Raw genomic sequence first — 8,097 nt, forward strand, 5'->3', positions numbered from 1 at the left:
ATGGTCCGAAGAACTAAACCTTCCAAGAACAAAGACGTGGTTCTCTTGTTGACTAATGCTAATACACTTCCTCATGAGAGATCTGAACAACAACCTTTGAGGCGTTCTGCACGCATTAACTCCACCAACTCGAAGCATGGAAATCCATTGTCTATATCACTGTTAGTGATAGTGAACATGATGAAGAGGATGCACAGATTGACCAAGTATTGCCACAGCCAAATCCAACAGATGTTCAAACTGAACCAGTGCAAGTATTGCCACATGAGAAAAATGTTACGTCTGGAAATGTAAGTGAAAAGAGTGCGGATGTAAAAGTTGATTATGCGTTATAGAAAATCGAATATTTGTATAAGATCGTAGAAGTGTTGAAAGCCAAGATTGATGGAAATGCTGGCTTATTTGAATCCCCACCGATGGCACTCGGTTATCGCAGCATGTACATTGATTCCCAAGAGAAGCTTAAAGCATTAACTAACGAAAATAAACATCTAAAAACACTATTGGAAAATGCTCTTGGCAAAGCTGAAGAGGAAAGAGAAAAGAATGTTGTCTTGACTGAACTAGTGGAGAAAATGAAGGATATTGTTGATCAAAAGCTATCTGATGTGGCAAAAACAACTGAAGCTGTCGTTATTTCCTTGAATCAAGAAATTGACAATGCATTTTCAGCTTTTGTCGGTAAAAGAAAGAGAATTGAAGGCTGATGAAGGAAAAAGTTAATGCTGCGTAACTTATTTTTTTGTATCATATCACAAACTTGACACCTAATGTCCTTGACCTGAAAGTTGTGCCCAACTTTTTTTTTTGGTGATTTGTGTCTAACTATTTAAACCTGCTTTTGTATGGATTTCTGTTGCTTGCAGTTGAACTTTTGATGTTTAGAAGAAAAAAAATAATACAGTACTTTCTTTAATTTATTGGAGAAATACTTGTCTAATATATTTTTGTTATAGCTTTGGTCATGCCAATGCAAATAGACATTGAAGGAAAATCCATAACCATCGAATCTCATGATGGAGAGACATAATCAAATGTGGTAAAAGGTACGTTTCAAAGTAGTTATTAACCCCTCTAAAATAAATATATTGAATTATAATAAAATATTTTTAATTGATACTAATGTTGTGGCAATGTGAGGTGAATTAGAAATCTAACATTTGATGAAAAATGAGTGTTTAAGACAAGGTGTTAACTCACTTGTATGCTTATAATGTTTACTAATATGTGTGTAATATATATTGAAGAGACTGTATTGTTTGCTTCTCGGCGAAGCTTTAAGGTGGATTATTTTAACAAATTAATAATAAACTTTTAAACATGTTTTTTTTCGCAGTATGTTGCTTAAGCTTATATATGCTAAACTAGGGGCTTAATTTTTATATTGGTGAATAATTTTAGTTTTTTTTTTTAATTCGTAATGGTGTTAAAGTTTGTCCAATTATAAAATACAAAAGGGTACTGAAGCATTATCATGAATACACATAATTAGAACCATCTTAACAAATTCAACAAAAAAATTACATGTTTTTTAGTATATGGTGAGACAAACTTTTAACGAAATAATATTTGGAATGATGAAAGTGAGTGTAAATTAATGAGGTGGGTGCAAATTATTTGTTAAAAGTTATAAAAATAAGTGTAAATATCAAGTGGGTGTAGGTTGCTAACTTGCACCTTAATGATTTTCGGTGGGTTAACTTGCTAACTTGCACCTTAGTGTTTTTAGGTGGGTTTAAGTTAGCAGTCCTCATATATATATATATATATATATATTTGATTAAAACTTTCAAGGTGTAATGCACAAGTTGGTGAATTCTCGTACGTGTGATGTAGTTACTAGTTTTTTTAATCAAAATACCTGATGTGTGTAATATAAATTGTTTTTTTTTTACCCAAATTTGTTTTATCATCAAGTTGCTCCTCTAAATTTTCATTTGTCTTATGTTCAACCTTTCTCAGGTAATGAAAAAATCTATAAAAAGAAGGTGAATCATCACCTTGCAATTGAGATTCTTAAATTTTTTTGTGAAAGAATTTAAAAAAAAAACTCTCAATCAAAACTTTACGATTTGCCAGTTCAACATGCAATGTTTAAAGCATCTCAAAATGGGATATTGGAATATATGGAGTTGATGGGTAAAGCTAACCCAGACCTTTTATGGGTTACAAATAAAAACAAAAGAAGTTTTTGATATCATATATGAGATTGAAGGTAGAAAAAAGTTTGTAACTGCAACTGATATGTTTGGAAACAACTTACTACACCTAGCAGCAGAGCTAAATCATTCTTCACTTTTTGAGTGATAATCAAATAGGGTTGTTAAAATGCAAGGAGAGCTTTGATGTTTAAAGTAATATAAAGATTACCCCTTCTTCTAATCTTCTTGAAATAATAAAAACTTAGACATTTAAAAATTAACAGTCAATAATGTAAAATTTGTATTATCTTTTATCAATGGATTCTATCTGTGCTTGTGTCTACACCGATTGGTTCAAATCATTAGCTTTAATTTAACATAGACCTATTATGATTTTAACATGCCATGTGTGTTATTTTTTCTAAAGTCATTTTTTTTGTCAAAAATACAAAATTTGAAGCAATTTGTTGAAGAAAGTAGTTTAATGTAATTGATAAGTTGTTGTTGTTCTTTGTAGGAGATAGAAAGCATTTTGCCTCTAATGTTCAAGAAAGCTAAAAACTCAAGTGGTGTAACACATCATTAGTTGTGAGTGGATAAAAACGACAACAACCGCATTTGGTGTCATTGACACTTATTATGAGGAATACCTTTTCTACAGCTTATTGTAAAAAGTGGAGTCTTAAAAAAAATCAGAAGTATTGATCACGCAATGAAGGAAATCAATTTACTTGATAATGATCTGCGATGATACATGTCTACTTTATTTCAAAACCCCCAAAATTCAACCGCTGATCTTCCTTCATATTTTCACTCTCAAATTCCCTCTATTTTCAAACGCTATCAACTCAAGTTTTTACGTGATGTATTTATCACATCGACTGCATTTGTTTTACTGACTTGTGAAGGATTATTACGTCTAGTTATGATGATAAAGTTTTCATAAACACGGTTGTCATAATGTTCTTGATCGCTGTCTTTGGTTATGATCTTGTTCCGCAACTAAAGGGGTGTATTGGAATGGAAGCAATGGTCATAGGATATGCTTTTATTCATACAATAATGTTTTTGTTCTTATTACACCTTTTGTAAGTTTTACAGATTTGCTACCAACAAAGGTGCAGCGCTTCGCTAGCTACAAAAAGACACTTAGAAATTTATAGAAGTTTGTATGTGTTTAGGAACATTTTTGTTATTTGAGTGAAAATGTGATAAAATTTGTCTTCATGTACGTCTATTCAAATATTATGTACGTACAATTATTATCATTTTGACTTGCAATAATTAATCAAATATACTTAATGTACTATAATTATTTACTTGTAGTAATTAATCAAACATATTGTATAAACCATAGTTATATTATGATTATTTTGACTTTCAATAATTAATGGTTACTGTGAGTGGTATTCATAAACTGTCACATTGGAAGTAATTTCCAATGATACAAAGGAAAGAAAAATCGAAAGCCGAGGTATGTTGAGAACATCGAAGTTGTAAACCATGCATGAGTGTCATTGTTTAGGGAAAATTGTTTAACTGAAATGGTTGAATAATTATGTGGTGCCATGTTTAGAATTTTTATAGTGATTTGATTTCATTGAATTATTGAGTTTTAATCTATATTTCTTACTTGGAACATTGATGTTTCAACACTCTCATCAACAAACTGGTCATCAAGTTACTCACTTTCTTGGATGGTGTCTATGAAGTTCAGTGTTAATTACATCACTTCCCTTCATGTTGTTTATTTCAATTCACGATGTGTGTTTCTTTATCTGTGTATTTCATGCGATGTTGTGTTGTGTTCTTAAATATATAAGACATTTAAATTTGAAATAGCAATATATAGCTAGATGGACGAAAAAAGATTCATTACAACATGTGATTTGATTCGCCACAATTTATTCTTTTATGTGTTATCATGTCTTAAAATGTTTATTTGCACATAATGAGCAATTGTTGAGATGATTCGACTTATTGATATCTCTTGTTTTAAATACATCCAGTGCATGTTTTACTCTTTACAACAAAAGTTGGTCGTGTAACTATAAAAAAATTGTCAATAAAACTATTAGAACATTTGAAGAAGAACCCGAATGATGAATATGTAGTTTATTTTTTATGATAACTACTGTATATTGCGTGTGTAAAGTGTCTAGGAGTTTTTTTACTTTCACTGAAAATTCACGTAAACTTGGTTTTACAATTTGAGCAAACAACTACTGCATTGTTGTAATGTAGGCTCGAGTTGGTTTATAAATGAGAAATGTAAGGTTTACATTATTTACTTCAAAATATAATGACTATTGTTTAATTGTCGGAATAAATTACACTTTTTCTATATATTCGCTTAAATTATTGAAATGAAATCTCATTGGAAATGCATTAAATGACCATTGGTTATATCAACATTGAACACTCATCTAGTTGACGAGATTCTATTAAATTAAAAGATCAAAGGTGGATGAGACTTCACCTCTCTAGTTATTTTTTATTAGGACTGATTTAATTTTTCATTTTTATTCTTTCATTTAACCTAAATAAATTGTCACTCGTTCTCCTACAAATTCCCCTAAAATTGTTAAGCCTTTAGCCCCTCCGTAAGTTTTTTCTGTTTAACACTCTAACATGATTGTTTATTGTTTACGTGATACCATCGTGTGGTTTAAGGTTATGCCTTAAGATTTATTTTCAACCAGTAACATTTTATAATGTTGCATGCAAATGCATCCTTCAAATACACACACTCGTGTAAAAATAACTTCTTTAACAAAAAAAAACTTATGTGCAGACAGATAACTATCTCACATTTAACACTTATGTGGAAACTGTATCCCAAATCATATAACTTAAATGACTAAATAATATCATATAAAGATACAATATGGATAATTAAACAAATAAACAACAATAAATTATTTACAAAAGTTTGAACGTTGGAACATAAAAGTGTATTGTTTTTGCCTTTATTTATAAAATATGTTGTTGCCTAAAGGAACATAAAAGTGTTGTTGGACCATTAAATAATTTATTAAAGTGTTGAATGGCGGAAAAAAACGATAATTTAGCTTAAAAAATTGTTTGGAGATGCCCTTATATTGCAACAAAGATGATTTATACTTTACAAATGAGATGAGCGAAAGAATGAGAAAAGAGAAAGAGATGTATTTTACTGTTGTTGAATGTTAACTTTGCTAAAGAAACCGTGAAAAATGAGACGAGAGAAAGGTTAATCCTGAGTTAATGAGAGACTGCCAATGAGAGAGAGAATAATTTGTTATGACGAGAGAAAGAAATAATATATTAGCGATTTCACTATATGATACTGACAAAACAAATTCAAAACAAATTTAAAGGTTCCGATTCAAATGGAGTGAAACAAAAAAAAAACTAATTAAAAAATCAGTTACTATCTGGACAAAACTTAGATACAATTTTTTAGGTGCTTTTCGTATAGTTCCTAACTAAAAATAGATCTTTTTAGCTATAATAAACTTTGAGAAAATTATGGATTAAAGAAAATCATGGTAAATTTAGTTAAGAACCGTATGAAAAACATATAAGATATTGTATCTAAGTTTTTTCTTTAATATTATTCATTATTGGAAAAAGTATTTTGATCTCACGAGATGAACATGATCGAACTAATCAAATATGTGTGACACATGTATACAAACAAAGGATAAAATAATGACCAATCATCCAAAGTCCACTACCCTTTCTTTCTTTTTGGGTGGAAGTTCACTGCCTTTTATTTTTGAAGCAACAACCAATAATTCATCATCATGCTTTCCACTACGTGATATAGTACTCCACTATTGTATGATTTGTATTTGGTCTCTATTTTAAAAGAAGACAAGCAAAGTCAAATAAAATATTAATATCTCCCTTTCATATCTAATGTTTATCAAGATCAACCTATATTGAATCACATGATGATAAATGTCATAAGAAACTTACACATATGAAATGAAAAATCTTGGTCCAACTTAATGATGAATATATTCTTTATTATAGACGACATACATCATTTAATGAATAAATTTTAAATGTTGATTTTTTTTTTTTATAATAGTGATCAGATGGTGTATTTGTTAGTTGAACTATAAGTTACAAATATACAATTTTTTAGTACGGAAATGTTAAAAGAAAGTTTATCTTAGGAATTATATATTCAACATCTTGAAACTTAAAAAATGAACTTTTTCTACATCAAATTTATAATTTATTTCTATTTTTTAGTTCTTAATTAATGTTTAAAGACACCTGCTAGCGTAACTTTTTTTAACTTTATCACTATCATATTGTTGTAGATGATTTTTTATTTTTTTTTAATGTTATTGTAGATGAATGCCATATACAAAGTCACTTTAATGTAACTTTTTAGGTTTCAAAAAACATTGCTCAATTTGAAACAGCAGACTCCATGTGCATCCATCTTCCACCTCCGCCATTCCCGTCCTCAAAACAACAATTGAATAAAAATATATGTGAATCAATTTATTTTTTAAAAAAGTACAATTTACACATGTTAAAAAATTTAAAATAATTATCTTAAATGTCATATTCGGTGCAAACTTACGTATATTAAGAAATTTAAAATAGTAATTTTAAATGAGAACTTATACATTTTATATCAAATATATAGTTTTTAATAAATGATCGTTGGTTTTTAATAAAAACTTGATATTTTAGACTTTAGTTAGTTGCTTTAACATTGCAATACTCCACATATTAGACAAACTCTAATATTTTTTTTTGACAAACAAATTCTTATATTTTGTTAATATTGTTATATTACTCATTAATTTATCCTTATTTATTGTCATATTGATCTCTATAAATATTTACTTGCTTGCTGACATATCAATCCTTATATAGAAAAATTAATGTAAGTATTGAATGACTATTTTAATGTACAATTTTAAGATAGATACTACCCACACCCCAAATAATGCAAGTTACACCCCAAAGTTACTAATATACCCTTTATTCATGTTCACTGCACACTAATTATGTATACGTAAATTCAGTTTACATAGTGTATGTAAACTCAGTTTACGTAGTGTATGTAAACTCAGTTTACATGAGTTAAGTAAACTGAGTTTACATACACTACGTACACTGAGTTTACATACACTATGTAAACTGAATTTACATAAGTAAGTTAAGATTGAGTTTTAGTTCATGTAAACTGAGTTTACATACACCATGTAAATTGAGTTTACGTAGTTTATGTAAACTGAGTTTACATACGCCAAGTATTTCGGTGTATGTTATTCCATTTTAGAATATGTACGTAAACTAAATTCACGTGAGACCTATATGTAAACTTAAATTACGTTACCTTTCTACGTAAACTTAAATCAAACAAATCGATGTAGATAGACAAACGTGAAATTAACAACAACTATAAACATCCATAAATCATAGAGCAAACGATAAATAGAAACTCGAAGAAATTTATGAAATTCACTTACTTGTATTAATCGAGTACGTATCAATGGAAGAGATGTTGATTCAATTGACGATTTTTGTAGGTATTGATTGCATATCCATGGTGGTTTGTGGGTGAAAAATGGGTGAGGGTTCAAAATGATAGTAAAAGAAGGGTTTTTAGAAATTTAGAAGAAGAGGGTAATTTTGGTATTATTGTAAAAAAAATTAATAAATTTGGGTGTAACTATGATTATATAGGGTGAAACTAGAAAGAGTCCAATTTTAACTAACAAAATACACAATCAATAACTATTTTAAAATTTCGATACATTAAAAATGATTGTGCCTATACGTTACACATCGTCAAAGATTAATTACACTTTTTAATTACACTTAAAAATTAAGATTTTGATATATATAGATTAAATAAATTAGATCGATTTTTTTTAAGAGAATAAAAAATAAAATCTTTTTTCTTAGACTTTAAGCTTTTCCAGCAACTTTTCACGTTTTC

At 28.8% G+C, this 8,097-nt stretch overlaps 1 pseudogene; it reads left to right on the plus strand.

Moving 5' to 3' along the window:
* Positions 1-707, plus strand: LOC146913204 (uncharacterized; annotated as a pseudogene).
* The last annotated feature ends 7,390 nt before the right edge of the window (positions 708-8,097 follow it).

Source organism: Medicago sativa, chromosome 6 (genome assembly GCF_051527215.1).
Source record: "Medicago sativa cultivar Bolivia chromosome 6, Bolivia_mono, whole genome shotgun sequence".
NCBI classification, from domain to species: domain Eukaryota; kingdom Viridiplantae; phylum Streptophyta; class Magnoliopsida; order Fabales; family Fabaceae; genus Medicago; species Medicago sativa.